This window comes from Heloderma suspectum, chromosome 3 (genome assembly GCF_057233095.1).
Source record: "Heloderma suspectum isolate Gila_16-S chromosome 3, 16-S_ref, whole genome shotgun sequence".
In the NCBI taxonomy this organism is placed as follows: Eukaryota; Metazoa; Chordata; class Lepidosauria; order Squamata; family Helodermatidae; genus Heloderma; species Heloderma suspectum.
This window is the reverse complement of record NC_139460.1, coordinates 107,497,304-107,515,987: the sequence shown is the minus strand read 5'-3', so window position 1 is coordinate 107,515,987 and position 18,684 is coordinate 107,497,304. Positions and strand designations below refer to the sequence as shown.

Sequence of the window (18,684 nt, the reverse complement as noted above, 5' to 3'; positions counted from 1 at the left end):
CTACTGCCATGTGTCAGAATTCTGCTTTTAAATGGGGGCAGCATTTTTAGGTTCATTCCAAGTCTCAGAACCAAGTAGCTGGAATCCTCTATTTAGAAACTAATTTTGTAAATGTTTGTTGTTTAGCCATAGCACTTAACTTTCCAATTCAGAAGACGTCAACTGTGGTTGTGGGAAAAAAAAAAAACAGAAATGAAACTAACCAACAGTAGCAAACGTGCTGTGAGAAGAGCCTGTTCCCAGTTGCTTAACCTCAGAATCAGAAGAGGTGGTTCAGTGATATTTTACAGCCAGGGTGGGCAATATTGGGGGGGGTTATATTGCCCCATGGAGCCTACCTGAGGCCATGCCCCAACTCCACTGAAATTGCTGCCGCCACTGAAATTACCGCCAAATTTGCTGGTGCGGTGGCAGTGGTGGCAGTAAAAAGAAAAAGATTCTGAGGTGAGTGGCACAATGTTTGCAAGAATTTTGCAATTCTGCTTTCAAACAAGGTGTGTGCTCCTTGTGTACCTTGTGTCCTTGCAAAATTGCTTTGTTTTTTGCCGCCAATTTGGCAGCAGGGGCACGATGGCTACAAAAACAGATGTGGAGGGGGAGTCACATGCAGCCCCATGGGTTGCTCATCCCTAGTTTATAGGATTAATGTTTATTTATTTGTTATATTTATTAAATTTGTATCCAGGTTTTCCACCAAATAGTGCTCAAGTCAGCTTATGTTGAGCAGATATATTCCTTAAAATTAGATATGAACTTTTAATTACGTTTTAAAGTCAATGTTAATCATTTTTCCAATCCAGAAGTACCCTTCATGAGCAAATGAATGAAGAATCTAATCAAGAGAAGCAACAACACTATATCTCGATGAGACAGCGGACATTGCCTTCAGAAATGGTGTGCTTTAGTCCTGGTTTTGTGAATAAGCCATGTACATCTCTCAAATCTGACAAAACTAAAAAGCTGTTGGGAGACAAGAGGCATACTACAAAATCTTTTCAGAAATTGTGAACTAAACTCACAAGTCTAAAAAGATCATAGCATTGTCTGCTTCATAAAATGCAATGGAAATAATGGAGAAAGTCATCTCCCTCACCCCACCACTTGCAAGGACAAGTGTTAGCTTATGGGTTTTTTTTTTTTTAGTTAATCCATCTCTTACTTAAGTGAAACTGTCTCATTCATTTGGCATCCTCATAAAAGCATATTTAATGAGATGTTACTACATTACATTAATTTGACTCATTTTGTCAGTTAAAAGACAGTCAATAGGTTGAAACCAGAGATCTACACTCATGGAATGGGGCACTTCCAACTCTCACAAAATGGAAGTAGGGGAGGAGATTCTTGCTGATTCCTCCCCTAAAAAAAAAACTGATCTAGAGGATTGGGGAATCCTCTAGAAGAGTGTGTGGGGTGTGGTATGGGTGCTCTAGAGAGGATGTGAATCAACAAAAGATCACCCCCACCCTTCTGTTTGTGGAACCCTTCCACAAATGGAAGGCCTCCTTCTCTTCATGAAAGTGTACCTTTTATCCAACCCATGATTGCTAATTGGGTTTTTTTTACGTAGTGCTATCAATGCTTTACCAAGTAACAGTTGATTAGCTAACTTATCTTTAGCTGGCTGACTGTCCTTTTTCCAAGTCTATGGCTCAGAACTTGAAGTTTTAGGTCTGGGAAGTACTATAGAAGACTGAAGAGACACTGCAAACAGATGGCAAGTAAATCTACTGCCCTAGATGCACAGTACAGCCCTATATGCAATTTTCTCCCAAAGTCAATTGATAGCAGGTCATCTTTCAAGCTGTATCAAGCTCTTGTTTTTCTCTCATTTACCATGCAGTCAATTTCTGTAAATGTTTTACAGAACTACTTCATGAAAAGTGAAAACAAAACAAACACAACACATATTTGTTTAGGTGGGTGGTGATCTAGAATCTAAAAATTAGTACTAAATGGGGGGGAGGTAGGGGAAGCAGAACAGCAAACAACCAAATTTGCCCAGGGAATTTTGATTAAAATGTTTTCTCAGGGTCAGTAAGTACAAGTTCTTCTATTTCAAAAGCTGTTTCTTATAGGAAAAGAACCTTAGTAACAGGTTGTCCCTGAGGAAGACATTCATTTGAACCAATAAATTTCCCTTCAGGACACCAGCTTGAAGTTTACCTCTCTTTTTGCTTCCTTCTGTATAAATAGAAAGATCCGCTTATGCCTAGAAAAAGAGGCTTATTGCATAAATATCCAGGTTTCTGATCTCTCACAGTAGATCTGTTCAATTTCAAATATGAACAAGAGGCATAGGTGAAGTATAACACAGCAAACATTATTTAGGAGTTCTCCAACCGAAGCACTCAGTGGAGGCTTACACGAGTGTAGCTTCTCCTGCTTTGTATTATAGATACAAAGCACCACCCCAACTCTGAAGTGCTCACACTCACAGACAGATGGACAGACATACACACACAGTATTTTCCAATCTACCATGTACTTCAAAGGGAAATGAACCTGTTTGAATAAGTCTAACTGATGCTGTTCATGTGTATTTTGTACTCTGGTACCTGTATCCCCTAAACAAAGCATCAGATGAGACCTCCTACCTCTTCCAATCCTAGCTACAGATACATTGCCATACTTTATCAGTACTTTCCTATTTTTGCAGTTCTAATGTAAGCAAGATCAACTGGTTAGAACAGGAAAGTGTGACTCGGGGTTACATGGGGTTAAGCATGCTGTTGTTGCTTAGAATGGGCCACTAAAGATTTGGGGTTATTTATTTATTTAGCGCATTTTCATCCCTTTCTTTTGCTGAAGTGAGCTTGTATGCTGTGCCAAGCAGAGTGTGAAACCCATCCAAGAAGCTACGAGTTTCTACTACTGGGAATCTACTCTCATTGATAAAGTACTTTTTTGCAAGGGTTAAATGTCCTTGGCATCCCCAGTTACACAGATTTGAATTAGGGGGGATTGGAAAGGCCTCTATCTAAGCAGTAGTTCCAAAACTTGAGTCACTAGATTTGTTGGAGAAAAGTCCTAGCATCCCCAGCCAGCATGGCACTGATGGGAGCTATAGTCCAACATCATCCGAGAACTACTGGTCTAAAATATGCCAGTAAAACTGAGCAGCACTGACCTATAACAGAGCTTTGTCTGTAGGCACCTATTGTTGGACTGAGCAGATAGGGCGGATAGAGGTCAATTATTTAAAAATGTATTTTTTAAAAAACAAAATAATCTCTTATTTAAAAATAATGGTTACAATTAAATCTGATCATAAACATGATAAATGTACACTTACAGCCTCATAAAAATGAATTAATGACTCTGTCACATTCACTTATATTGGTGGGAAATTTCAGTCATTTTTGTTTTTCATTTCATGAAAATGACTCTGTCCAGCCATTGACCAGCTCTTCTCTGACAAAAACGAACCAAAAAGACACAGGCTGCATAGGTTTGCTGATGTTCTCTGCTTATGTGATGTTGTAGATGGGCCAATAAAGGTAGAGAAATTAGTTAAGAAAGAAAGGCAATATAGGACAGTGGATAAAAATTGATTAAAGAAAAAATAAAAAAATCAGTTCATTTTAAATAAGATTTTTTTTTAATGTAGATACTAAGCTTCTCTTAAATAATAACTAGTTAACATTAAATAATGTGGACATAAGCATGTTAGCTATATAGTTAAATCTCTAAACTGAACAACGCCTCCACCAGATTCATTGACCCATTTTTCATGTCACAGTGGCAATTCCTGGGTTGTTTAACCAACCCAGGCCAAGCCTGGCCCCACATATCGTTTTAGAAGGTGTTTGTTCGATTTTTACTTACATTCTGACTACCAGCGATCTGAACCAATCAGACACTGCATTTGGGGGTGGGGGACAGGGCCAGTGGGGACACAGGATGGTTGGTCTTTAAGGCAGTGTCTGATAGAGTAACAGTGATCTGAACCAAAGTGTAAGTTTTAAAAAAATCTTTTAAAATGGGGCACAGTGGGACACTTCCTTTTTGCCAGCAGAGCCAGCCAGGTGGGCAAGTGAGGAGGAGGAAGATAGTGGCAGCTGCGGCAGGCATGTCAAATATGAATATTTACACTCTACCCCAAAATAGGCATTTTATTTTCACCTGATGAAAATACACTGCACCAATCTGCTCTGTAACTATCAAACTTTGCTTCAACCTCTCAGTTATTACATTTTTACATTACATTTTTGTTTCCTACTTAGTTTTTGTGAGGCTGGGCCAAGGCAGCGTGAAGCACAAAGGAACGATGCTGGAAAGAAAAAGACAAAATTGTCCAATGTGAATCTGCCTGTATACCCAAATTTAGGCTGTAATCCTATAACCACTTGCATGAGAGTAAGGCTTGTTGAACTCAATGGAACTTATTTCTGAGTAGTCATGTAGAGGATTGCACTGTTAACCGCAAACTATCATGGGTGCTGGTCATAAGACAAGACTCTGTATTGTAATATTTTAAAGACATCCCCTCTAAAGGTAAAAAAAGGGAAACCATGCAAAATATATAAAGTGAGTCAAAGAGAAGCAAAGCCTGCTTGCAAAAATGAAAGTTTCAATAATATTCTATTTAGTTATAAATTAACATGGTTCAGTGGTCATATTTGCACCATTGTTCAGGTAATATATGAAGATGTTTCAATGGAATGTGAATTGCCTTGATTTAAGTCAATCCACCCTGTATGGTCTTTTCTTACTATAATCCAGGAACAGCCTTAAGGGTAGGCAAGCTGGGTGCCAAGCTGAAGGTGGTGGGAGCTGAATTGATCGACTCTAGTCCTGCATATTCCGTTAAATAATCGACGTAAAATACTCACCATTTTGTTTACCTTAGTGTAACTGTGTGGGGCCCCAATCTGGATTGGGATACCATGCATGGGTAGGGCACCCAGTCACTTTGCTCCTCAAATCCCCCCGCCCCCAGTACAGGGATGAAAAAAAGAAGAAAAACTCTACTGGCACCAAACAAACTTTCCTATTTTTTCAGTCCCACAGTGAAGGTAGTGGGAACTTGGAAGGAAAAAGAAGTAATCGAGTGGGAAGGTTTAAATCTCTTCTATCCATGAATGGTGGTCTCAATCTAGATAGGGCCCCCACTTGCTTACCCTAAGGTAAACAAAACGGTGAGGATCAGCTGTACGGTACGCATTTAAGATAGTGTGTAGTTTAGCACTCAATGTTTCTTGAGTATACTGCCTGCGGTGAGCTAGTTTGAAAGAAAACAGTGTCTTTTACAGTTTTTTCCCACAGCTCGCTTGGGTACTAACTACAAAAATGAACTTCCATCAAGTAGCTTTAATGGTTCAAGTAGCTCTTCCCCAATCTGGTGACCTCTAGATGTTTTGGACGTCAACTCCCATCAGCCTCAGCCAGCATAACTAATTGTCAGGAATGCTGGGAACTGTAGTCCAAAACATCTGGAGGGAACCAGGTTGAGGAAGGCTACTTTAAAGTATGCTTCATTTTCATGCTTAATGCTATTCGTTCTAGATAAAAATAAGCAGAACATGGCTTTACTTTGAGTTCACATTACCAAGCATTATAAGCATTACAAATACAGTAAGCACTATAATGGTTTTTAAAAGAATGCTATAAGTTGATGGGGTGGGGGTGCTGAAGGTGTGCCTCACCAAGGACGCGATCTATCCTTGCGCTGATCCTGCTAGAATCCCCATGTTCAGCAATATATTTTACATTGGCAAAGCAAGAGTGCATAGTCTGGATCGCTTAACAGTTAAGGCATAACTACGCACTCTCAAGGGAGCTCAGGTACTCCACTTAAAAATATAAGGAGTATCCTGACTGACCAAAGGTCTACCTAGTCCAACATTCTTTGCAAAAATCAGCAGGCGCTAGGTGGTCTATGAAAAGTTGGCCGGGGATTACTAGTGTACAGTGGTCTACCTAAATTATCCAACAGTTGTGACTCTGAGTATGGCAATACACAATACATTTAACAAGTGTTCCATCCACTATCAAATAACTAACTTTGTGCTGCTTCAGTTACCCCAAGGGGAAAAAAAATTAAGAGAAAAATTTCCACCAGCTAACTTCTGCACTTTGCACAAGAATAGTGATGTGTTTCAAAATTTGCTTCCTCTGTAAACTAAACATACATATACTTGATTTTTAAACAGTTCAATTCTTGATACCAGTAATAAAAAAGTACGCTGATTACCGTAAAGACTCAAAGTCAGAGCTGAGCATCTTCCAGGAACACCAAATGAGTATGAATTGGCTTTTAACCCTCCCAAATGGCTTAAACTGGTGTTGGAAGAACTTTCTAAACTTTTTGGTATTTTGAGGTTTGTTTTTATAAACATTGATCAATTATCATCCTTTTATTATTGTTAAAGCTTATGAGAAGCAGCAAAATAAAAATATAAATAAAATCAATTAGATACATTAAGAATAGTGTTAGAAGTTTTGCTTCTTTTCTGAATTCATTGTTCTGAGTAGCCATTGGTCTACTGCAGTTCTTATGGAAGATAGGGAAACCACTCAGTCTTTGACCAACTAAAGCAAAAGCTGCCATAATACTGTACACAGGAGGCTGGATCAAAAGAACTGCACATCTACTTCCCCACATCCATGAAGACATCAGTTTTCTATGTCCCATCACAAAGTCCTTTTGAAATAGAGGGGTTTCAAAAGAATGAGTATGAGATGGAGGCATCGTGTAGCTCAGTGAAAGAAGTCAAAAGTCCACTGGTGTACCTAAAGTAGCTCTTTGGATCCTGACCAATAAACTTTGGAAAGGGACTAAACCTACAATCCTATGTGCAAATTACATTGCCTGGACAAAGACAGGACTACAACTAAATCTTCTATATTGGTGTGCCAGGCAATGATGGCAGAGAAATATAGTTATACCACTGTAACCACAAGGCAGTGTCTATGTCAGCATAACTACACTGTCATTAGCAATGGGGGATTTGGAGTGTACAGGGGAAGGACTGGAGGAGAGGACACTTTAATCCAGACTTAATCATGGATTGAATAAAGACAACAGTGGTCATAAGTAGTGTATGTTCATTGAGCCCAAAACAATTCCCCTGCCAAATGGAAGCTAGAATACTGACTAAATTTGCATCCAAATCAGAGTACAACTCCCTCCAGGGGTATAATAGCACTAACAAGCACATACAGCTCAATATCAAGACATGTGGTCTGGAGCTGCATCACCCTGTGCCCTTGTCCAGACAATGATGGGCACACAATTGGGGATTTCAGTGATGGGAACTCTAGTGTAAGGCACGTTGTATAAGTGGAGTATTTTGCATAAACAAATAGCCCCAAAGAACAAATATAGGCAGGAAATATGAGCAATGCTTTTCATTTTTATTTATTTATTTATTAAATTTATTAATTGCCCATCTGGCTGGTCACCCAGCCACTCTGGGCGATGTACAGCATATAATAAAACAGTTTAAAACAATAAAATTCTACAATAAAAACGTTTTCTAAAATACCCTAACCCACCCCAAATGCCTGCCTGAACAACCACATTTTTAATGCACGGCGGAAGCTCATTAAAGAGGGGGCATGGCAGAGTTCCCTAGGGAGGGAGTTCCACAGAGTGGGGGCCACCACAGAGAAGGCCCTCTCCCTCGTCCCCACCAATCTAGCTGTCCTGGCTGATGGGACAGAGAGAAGGCCATCCGAGGCTGATCTTGTTGAGCGGCCTATCTGGTGTTGCTGGAGCTGCTCCTTAAGATAGGCTGGGCCGGAACCATATAGGGTTTTAAAGGTCAAAACCAACACCTTGAATTTGGCCCGGAAAACAACTGGTAACCAGTGCAACTCCTTCAGCACTGGAGTGATGTGATCTTGCCGGCGGCTGCCTTTAATCAGGCGAGCCGCCGCGTGCTGTACCAATTGCAGCTTCCGAACCATCTTCAAGGGTAACCCCATGTAGAACGCATTACAGTAGTCTAAATGAGAGGAGACCAGGGCATGTACTACCGATGGGAGCAGATGGTCGGGAAGGAAGGGGAGCAGCTGCCGTATCAGATGGAGTTGGTACAGCGCTGTCCAGCTCACAGCTGACACCTGAGCCTCCATGGACAGCTGGGAGTCCAAAATGACCCCCAGGATGCGGACCTGGTCTTTCAAGGGTAGCCGTACCCCATTCAACACCAGGTCAACATCCCCCAGCCTCCTCTTGTCTCCCACCAAAAGTACCTCGGTCTTGTCAGGGTTCAGCTTCAGCTTATTCCTCCCCATCCAGCCACTCACCGTCTCCAGACATTTAGACAGGGATTCTACAGCCAACCTTGGTGAAGATTTGAATGAGAGGTAGAGCTGTGTGTCATCTGCATATTGATGACACCGCACCCCAAACCTCTGGATGATAGCCCCCAGCGGCTTCACATAGATGTTAAATAGCATCGGGGAGAGGATGGAACCCTGTGGCACCCCACAAGTGAGTGGCCACGGGTCCGAAACCTCCTCTCCCAGTGCTACCCTCTGGTACCTGCCAGAGAGGAAGGACCGGAACCACCGCAATATGGTGTCTCCAATGCCCAACCCCTCCCGGCGGTCCAGGAGGATACCGTGGTCAACGGTATCAAAAGCCACTGAGAGGTCGAGGAGAACAAGGAAGGAGCATTCGCCCCTATCCAGAGCCCTCCTCATATCATCCACCAAGGCGACCAAGGCTGTTTCTGTCCCATGCCCAAGCCTGAAGCCCGACTGAAATGGGTCTAGATAATCAGTTTCTTACAAGTGTGCCTTCAACTGCATCGCCACCACCTGCTCAATTACCTTGCCCAAAAATGGCAGATTTGAGACTGGGCGAAAGTTGTTCAGAACTTGAGAATCCAAGGAGGGCTTCTTTAACAGCGGTCTTATCACTGCCTCCTTGAGGGCTGATGGCATCACTCCCTCCTCAAGAGAGGTGTTCACCACCGCCCTGATCCCCTCACCCAGTCTCTCTCTGCAGCCCATAATGAGCCAAGATGGGCAAGGATCAAGTAGCAGGTGGTCGGCTTTACAGATGAAAGCACCTTGTCCACTTCATCAGGAGGAAGAAGCTGGAACCGATCCCACAAAACCGGTTTGCCACAGGCCACCTCTTGCTCACTAACTGTATCCACAGCATGCGGAGTAACACTCCTAATCTGATCAATTTTATCTGCAAAGTGCCTTGCCAAAGCCTCACAGGAGGCCTTAGAATGCGCCAGTGGTTCAGGAGCCACAGGACTGACCAGGCTCTGGACCACTTGGAACAGCCTTCCTGGGACAGCAATCTGCAGACGCGATAGAGGCAGCATAATATTCCTTTTTTGCTGCCTTCACCGCCACGTGATAGGCTGAAGATACAGCTCTAGCCCGTGTCTGATCGTCTTTGCAGCGAGACTTCCGCCACCGGTGCTCTAGCCGTCTCACCTCCTGTTTCAGAGCTCGTAACTGCGGATTGAACCATGGTGCAGTCTGAGCCCTGTTCAGGGGGAGAGGGCGTTTCGGAGCCACCTGATCTAATGCCCCAGTGATTGCGGCATTCCAGCCACCCACCAGGGTCTCGACCGAGTGGCCGTTGGCGTGCCGCAGAGAATCCCCAAGTGCGTTCAGGAATCCATTCGGATCCATAAGCCTGGGGTGGACCATTTTAATGGGTCCTCCACCCCTGCACAGGGGTTGTGGAACTGAGAAGTCCAATGTCACCAGATAGTGATCTGACCATGACAAGGGGGTGGTGGATATACCCCCGACTTCCAGATCACTCCCCGCTTCTCCAGAAACAAACACAAAGTCTAGTGCATGACCGGCTACATGGGTGGGCCCAGTTAGAATATGGTGCAGCTCCCAGGAAGCCATGGTCTCCATGAAGTCCCGAGGTGCTCCTGTGAGGATGGCCTCCGAATGTACGTTGAAGTCCCCCAACACCAATAAGTTAGGGGACTGTACACGCACATCAGAGACCACCTCAAGCACCTCGGCCAGGGAGTCAGTCATGCAGCGGGGTGGACGGTACACGAGCAGAATCCCCAGACTGCCCTTCGGGCCCAACCTCCAGTACATGCACTCAGCAACCTTGGTCTCCCGGAGAGGGGATCTAGTGAAGACCAAGGACTCTCGGTAGATAACACTCCCCCTCACCGATTCCCAGCCCTCGGCTGCTGTGCATACGAAAATCCGGCTGGACACATGGCTGCAAGGGTTGGAGCAGCAGCCTCAGCCAGCCAGGTCTCCGTAATACATGCCAGGTCTGCACCCTCATCTAGGATCATGTCATGGATGAGGGAAGTTTTCTGGGTAACAGACCTGGCATTGCAGAGCAGCAAATGAAGGCCAGAAGATGGAGTCACCCCTCCCCCAGCCATCCTTCGGCACTGGACAGGCCCGGAGCAGGGGACAGATACTACACATCTCTCCCTTGTTCCCCTTACCTGGCATGGCCTGCCCCTAGCACTCCGCCAGCACCTGCCGCCCAGCCTTGGTATGTTCTGGCCCCCAACAGTCCCCCCCACTGCCTCCATCAGGTGGACACATGCCCCCTCACTCCCGCCTATCAGGCAGGCTACCCACCCTAAAAACACAACAAAATCCCCCAGAATTTTTTTTAAAAAATTAAAAATCCACTTAAAAATAATGCCAGGCAGGAGTCCACAGTAGTGATAGTGGTGGTGGTGGTGGTGGTGGTGGCAGTGGCAGTGGCGGCGGCGGCAGCAGGCCCGGCAGCAGCAGGCACGCCTCTTCCCCAATGGTGGCAGCTTTCCTTGCAGGCCCTGGCTCTCCCAGGCCACCTCAGCCAGCCAGCTTATGTAGCCCCTCCAGGAAGGGGCAGCTGGAAGCAGCACAGCTGGCTTGGTACCTGGGGGCCTAGTCCTGCAGGGACTGGCAGTCTGCCAGGCAGAAGTCTGCAGAGAAGGCCTGGTGCTGGTGGCGGCTGCAGCAGCAGGCCCAGCAGCAGCAGGCACGCCTCTTCCCCAATGGTGGCAGCTTCTCCTGCTCTCTGTCATCTGAGAACATTTACAGGTACTCTGCCCCAAGATGCCAGACACAGGCACCCTACATGAACCCCAACTCCACTCCTCCAACTGCAAATGCAAGCTAGTTAGGCTGGGTCCACCTTCTAAAATTAAAAAAAAAAAAGGCCAAACCCACCCACCGACCCTGAATTCTATCCTTGACCTCAGAAAGTAGTAGCAGTACTCCCCATGTCACCCCAACACATGCACACAGCAAGCATTCCCTCTTCACTTCCCCTGCTCAAAGCCACTATTTGCTCCAGGGTGGAAGCTGCCAATGGCTCCCAGGCAGCATGTTCAAGAGGAGGGACTTGGTGGAACCACAAGGAAAGGTTAAACCCTCCTAATCCTGTGCCACAGTCCTAATCCCGTTCAGGGTCGCCCAGGAGCTGCTATTATTAAAAGGGGAGAAAAAAAGAAAAACCAATTAAATGTATTCACTCATTTAACACCACATCTCTTTTAGCCCATGCAGCTTTTAAAGCCAGAGGTCCTGCCAGAACAAAACGGCTAGACAATTCACTCTTCTGCACTGCTTTCAGAACTAACTCCATCACTAATGCTGTTAATAAAAATACTTGACTCCCCCCCCCCCCAGTTGTTTCTGTATAGTAATGAAGATCAGCAGACAGGATCTCTCATTCACCCTGCACTGCAGCTGTCTTTAGGATGGGACACTCAAATAGTTCACCACTACTATAACCTGCTATGCTCAGTGTGTGTATGTGCATGTTAGCTCCTCTAGTCCAGCCTTCTCAACCTGGTGCTTTCCAGATGTATTGAACTAGAATTTCCACCATCCCCAGCCTGCCATGGCACCTGGCTGGGGAAGGCTGCGCTGCCCTTTGAAGCACCAGCAATTGTGAGAAGACAGGCTCACGGTCTCCCTGGTTACTACTGATAAACGATGTGTTACTAGTGATAAACCATGAAGCTGGACTGCACGAAAGGGAGATGTGTAAGCAGGTCTGTTGGGACAACCACTGAAGCTACAGACAAACAACCAAATGAACATGGGGGAAGCATGTCTAGATTAGTAAAGAGAATTGGGAAAAATGAAAGGCATCCCAAGGACCAACTGAGGCAGACCACTATCTGAATAAAGCCACTGATTTGCACCACTCCTTCCATTTAGCAGAAGCAACACGCTACCTCAGGTGTGTGTATGTGTGTGTGTGTGTGTACACATGCACACACCCAATCTTTTCTCTTGGAAGTCCATAGCTAGGTATTGACCTGGAGCCTCTTGAGTGGTGTGCTTAGTTTCAGCTCCATGGTAGGCCCATAGAGACTCTTTTGACTAGGATTGTCCAATGCATAGAGTTGGTGGGAGGAGGTAACAGGGCACCTCACTCTGCAGGAGACCATAAAGTTGCCATCATGAGCTTCTGTTTGCTCTTGTGTCTGTGTGGTTAGAGTATTCTGTGGAGCAGGATGTGAGCTAAGACCTGAACCCCACTTCCTGCTTCCTGTGACAATGTTCTTCTTTCCCACAGAGCTACCAGGTACAGTTCTCCTCATATGAGCTTGCTGTTTCAACTTCCATTCTTCTGTGTTTAAGTATCCCCCTACCCTCTCACCTGCAAAACAGGTGTTCGTCTTTACACAACTTTTGTCTCAGAGTGAGACTTGAACCCTTCTCCTGGGGAGCCCATAGGTTCACTATGCATGCCTTCTACCCATGGGCTACAGAACTGGCCAACTGTTGTGACTGGAATGACAGAATGTGGAATACCCAGCCATTCCCATAATTACCATAGGCTGATTAATGCCTTCCATACATGACTAATATGGGGGGAAAGACATTATGTTTGGAGGAGAATAACTAAGCTGCTAGTGTTCAGTTGTTAGTATCGCAGGAGAGGCCACTGCTGTTGCTGTGTTACTTCTCTTTCCTACTGCTGTTATTGGGTTTTTGACATTGCTTCTGGAAGAGTGTAAGATACCAACTAGTTACACCGGGGTAAGCGCCAACATAGCACTGGCTATCTTAGCTGGACCACAGAATTGTCCTAGTTGCATATCTTATACCATATTTTACTGCTGTTACCTTGAATACCATAGTGAGAAAGGAAATAACAAATGTAAATAAATAAATACAAGGAAGCAAGTCCAATAAAAATTACTGTAATAAGTATACACATGTTGGGTTAATACACTAATAGTAAATAACTGTTATAGAATTTGAACCACCAGTGTGGTTAGGATACATGCAAGGACCAGTACAGTTGCATTGTTTTAAGGTTGCGTCTGCCAGCTCCATCCTGTGAAAAATAAAGATTGTTGTCAGGATGCAAAGTGCTACTTTGGTAGCCCAGAAGCTCACTGAGCAAGATTTAGTTTTTACATTTGTAGTGTACATGTATTTTATTTTGAGTAGCAGATCACAGGCTATTTTGCCCATTGCTTTTGCCACAGCCTATAGTTTCGAAAGTGTTTTATCATGCAGAATGTGAGGTTGTTGTTCAAGGAAGCGCAAAGAATTCTTGTGTGCATAGGAATAGTGAGTGGCTGACTGAATCCTAGCCAATACTATGATGCGCCTTCCAGCCAGCACCTGCCTGAAGTAGATTAAAAACAAGTTGAGGGGGAAATAGTATCAGTCATTAAAGATCATTTGCAAGCATATGGGTAACATTAAAATATTAAACATTAAAACAACTGTAAAACATTAGGTAACATATCAGCTACGCAACATGCAACTTGGAAAGATAGGACAAGGCCCAGGGCCCCGCTGCACTGTACTTTCATGTGATCATCTAACCACAATATTAAGACATCCAAATATCCCTTGATATGCAATATAGGCAAAACACCACACACACACACACACACACACGCACAAGCATTTCAGATTTCCTTCTTTTATCATGAATTTTCTTTGATATAAAAAAGAACCACAGTGGCATTCCAAATGTTAAGTTTTCTTCAAAAATTAATAATATAGTAAAAATCCTCAACTTTTAAAATATTGTCTACATATATTTTTTTCAAAGCATACAGCTTGACAAGTAAAAAAGATTTCAAAATTAGAGATTTCTAACACAGTTTACCATTTTAATTCTTTCTCTTGCTATATTGATGCTATACTGCAAGCATCTATTCTCTGGTTAAGACTGCAAATAAGAAAATTCCATTGTACCTAAGTACATAACATTGTGAAATCCTATTATATGCAAAATGCAGAAATACCAGAGCCAGCCACTGGGTATTTTAAAGCCTCTTTTCAGATTAGTTTTTCAAGGAAGTAGTCAGAAAAATCTGTTTTTAGATGTACAAAATGGCCATGTATATGTTTAGTACAGAAGTCTTCACTACTAAAAAACAACCATGCCTGAATTCCAGTCTTTATCTGATCAGCAGCGATTGCAGCATCATTATTCAAATCACACCCTACATGAGGAGCCATACGGGCCCCTAAACTTGAAAATTAGACAATAGAATTAAACAGTACTAGGTCTACAGCTTGACAGTCTAATGCCAGAAATACTTGTGTCAGCACTGCCTGTATGCATCTGACAGTTTCTCAAAGAGATGTTATGAACTGACTTTCTCAACTGCTCAGGATCCATATCTCAAGCTAGAAATTAGTCAGAACTGCATGTTGTTCTCCTTTGCTCATTCAGTTTTGCCAACAACTATGTAGGCTGGTCTCTTTTCTAGTCCCAAACTTCTATATATGCTATGTATTTATTTACCACCACCATGACCACCACTACCTTTCTTTCACACAACTCAGCTGGTCTCCCATGCAACTTGGCACCACTTCCACACCCATCATGATCTTTGGGCTGCAGTCTCTTTGAAATGCATATTCCTGGTTTCTGCAGAAATTCCAGCAAACACAATCCAAACTCAATAATTCATTCATTCATTCACCCATACCTTACTGTGCAAGACGAATGTGATTTCCACGATCAGGTCTAATTAGATGAAGCTTATTTGTGCATTGCTTGTGAAGGCCTTGCACACCTGTGCATAGATTTGTACACGTGGTACATTTTTTTCTTTCACTGACAGCCCTCTTAATTGCAACCACAAGGTATGAATAGATTTTATGTATTCTAAACATATTCCTTCAAAGCTTTACAATATCTACATCGGTATATAGTATTCAATAACAGTAGAAAACAGCATAAACACAAGCAATGTTTAGTTCAGATAAAAAGAACCAACATGGACACACTTTTTCTTAAACAAAACTGTTTTTCTTTGCTTTAATTCCACCATTAAATGGTGCAATTTTCTGCACCAAGGGAAATAATATGAGGGATGGAAATGCTACCCCTATACTGCATTTAATGCTGCTCCATTTATTTTTGGGGAGAGCACAAGGGGCAGAGGCTTGAAAAGTTCCATACATACACAAACACCCTTTGGACCCTTACCTCTATGTATATTTTGCAGTATTTGTTCATTTGGTCCAAGGTTTTTAAAAACCCACCAAACAAAGAAGTTAATACGTTCTCTTTTAGGTAATAAACAGATGCAGGTGTTCATTACACACATACGTACACAAAAAGTTGGTGAAAAATAATTTCACAAAAGAGCTGCAACTGTTTTAATGAATGGTGCATACCTATTTGGCTTTTCTAAGCACTGAAATAGTTCATTCTCACTTGTAGCATCAAGGAACTGTAAACGCACCAGTGTATAGTTCTCCTGTACCATTCACATGGGGTTCCTGCTCAGTGGGATCCAATAATTCAACCAATAACATCCCTTTTTTCTGTTCTGACAAGTATCCTAGATGCAAGGATATATAAAAGTAGCAAATACAAATAGTTTGTCAGTTTATTTCCTTGCTGACAAGAACTGTTCTTTATCAAGAAAAAAGTTTGTATTTTTATGTTCACCATGTGCTGTAGAAATGCTTTCATGCAGTAACAAAAACTTAACTTCAGACTAAGGGTAAGTATGCATTTCACATTATGATCTATTACAGTGGAGCCAGTGTAGTGCCGGGGTTAAGCCTATTGGATGAGGACAGGAGTGCACAACCTTTTCAGCCCCGAGTGCTGCATGTGATATTGGCTCTGGGCCCAGACACACATGATCTATGTGAGGATCCCTCTGTGAAGAGCCTTCTGTCCCCCACACCGCCCGCTTCCTCAGAGATCCTGATACAGATCACTTTCCTCACTGTGTTCCAGCCTCTCCCCCAGCGATCCTGACTCAGATTGCCTTTCCTTGCTGCTAGCAGTGGCGGGTAAACAGAAATTTGTATTAGAACCTCCGGGAGAAGGAAGTGGGAAATCAGTGGTAATGGGTGGGGAGGGCACCCATAGGGGAGCAGTAAAGGCCTTGCACTGGGTCACATGTAGCTCCTGGGATGTGAGTTGGGCACGCCTGGATTAGGATGGCGAGGCCAATGTTTAAATACCCACTCCCCCATAAACCTCCCCTTGGGCCAATTGCTACCTCTCAGCCGAACCTGCCTCACACCACAGTTGTGAAGATAAAATGGGGGAGCAGGAGAGGAACCATGTACACTGCCTGTATCTCCTTGGAAGAGTGGGATATCAATATAATAAATAAATAAATGGTTGACATTTTATAAACTGAATGTATTACTAACAATGATTTCCTTTAACTTCAGATATGGTCCCTCAAATAAGAGACGTGCTGGCAATTTTAACGTTTAAATGTGTAACACTCATATTACTTTCATTTTAGAAATCAAGAAATTACACACATGTATCTTAAATTCCTGAGAACTAATGGACAAACCAAAGACAACACACAGTGGATACTCTGGCTAGGTTAATATATAATGAATATATGAACATAGGAAGAGCCATGCTGGATTAGACCAAGGTAGTCCAGCATTCAACCATCTAGTCCAGCATTCTGTTCACACAGTGGCCAACCAGCTGTCAACCAGGAACCCACAAGCAGGGCATGAGCACAACAGCACCCTCCCACCCATGTTCCCCAGCAACTGGTGTACATAGGCTCACTGCCTCTGGTACTGGAGGTAGCACATAGCCATCAGGACTAGTGGCCATTGATAGCCTTTTCCTCTTTTAAGGCCATCCAAACTGGTGGCCATCACTTCATCCTGTGGTAGCGAATTCTATAGTTTAAATATGCGCTGTGTCAAGAAGTACTTCCTTTTATCTGTCCTGAATCTCCCACAAATAATGGGGTATTATTTCTACCATAAATAATAAGTAATTATTTACATTAACCATGGTTTGTTTCTTTAGCCATGAATTGTCTTGCAGACAAGCAAAGAAACTGCAGCTTCTTTCCCCATTTCTGGTTTTATTCTTTCTCAACTATTCTGCAAGCCTTCAGACTGGTTTTCAGGCTGCTGTTGTCAGGCATCTCTGTTTCAGAGCAGACAGCAGGACAACCTAGCCAGGGACAAGCTACCATTCTGGATTCAGACATCACAACAAGCCATGGTTCAAACAAGTCAGACTTCTTAAGCCAAGAACAAACCATGGCTTCTATTTGTGGTTTATTTGTGGGGATAGGTTCAGACACAGCAACAAGCCAGATTTCAACAAGCCACACCATGGCTTAGCTTTATGTGCAAACTAGGCCACTGCAAGAGCAGTATCACAACTACAAAAAGAATGTTGACTTTATTCCCTTTTTATTTGACAATTCCATTTAGCGATATAAAAAACTACTTAGTTCTTATGTCTTATTTTAGACTTGGTTGACAAAACAAAACGTGGTTAGTTGTACTAATTTTTCATTTTAAATTCAACTAGGCATAGTTGGTATAAAATAAGGAAATGACTGCTTGATAAACTGAAAATATATAACCTATAAATGTTAGGTACTTTGGACATTTTATGGAAAGGCGGGGTACATTTTTAAAACAAACAAACTGTTTTTCTATCCAGTACAGGTAGGAGCCTTTTTCCAAACTATGTGATTGAAAATGTCAAGACCAATTAGGGGGAAATATCTTCTTGATATGGAAGTTTGTAGCTTAAGACACTTCAATTTAACGCCGTTTCAAGATTAAAGGATTAGGTTTTGAAAAGAAACCTTGAGAAAACACAGTACAATAATGTAGCTGGCAGATGCAGCCTTAAAACAATGCAACTGTACTGGGCCTTGCATGTATCCTAAGTAAGTTCCCCATCTGCATTTCATAAGCCACAGAGGAGATAATGATCAAAGAGGCAGCTTTGATTTCATCCTAACTTCCATGTCTGCCTCTCTTTTTCTTCTCAGATATTTCCTCTTCTTTACTTGCTGAATCCCTTATGATCCCAAGATCATCCCTCCTAGAGTGCATGATCTTGGGCATCCTCACCCATTTACATTCAGCTTATAAGCAGTGGCTATAAGGCCATGTAAACTGCCTTTCTCACACACTGCTGGCACCATTCCTTCCCTATCAATCCCAAACAAATCCAAAGTAGAAAACAATGACATCACCCATCAATAAAGCTTTAACAAGCACTATGAACAGATTCAGTGCAGAATGAAAAACCACAGTACAGATTTGCCTTGGGAACCAGACTTTACTTTCTTCCTCTCCAGTAGATTTATAAATGTTTTTATGTAAATACATTTATCCTCTGTGGCATGAGCTGTTACAGGCAGAACTCAGTCAGACACACAAAGAAGCCAATGGGGTGTGTGTGCGTGTGTATAGGTTGGGTAATACTAGATAACACAGTGGCTATACCTCTGTAGGATACTGCCACTCTGCTAGTTTTCCACT

At 43.0% G+C, this 18,684-nt stretch overlaps 1 protein-coding gene across 9 annotated transcripts in view; it reads right to left on the bottom strand.

Annotated features, from left to right (window-relative positions):
• SH3KBP1 (SH3 domain containing kinase binding protein 1) overlaps nucleotides 1-18,684 on the bottom strand; it is a 244,810-nt gene that overhangs the window by 172,156 nt on the left and 53,970 nt on the right. The gene's annotated exons all lie outside the window — the stretch shown is intronic.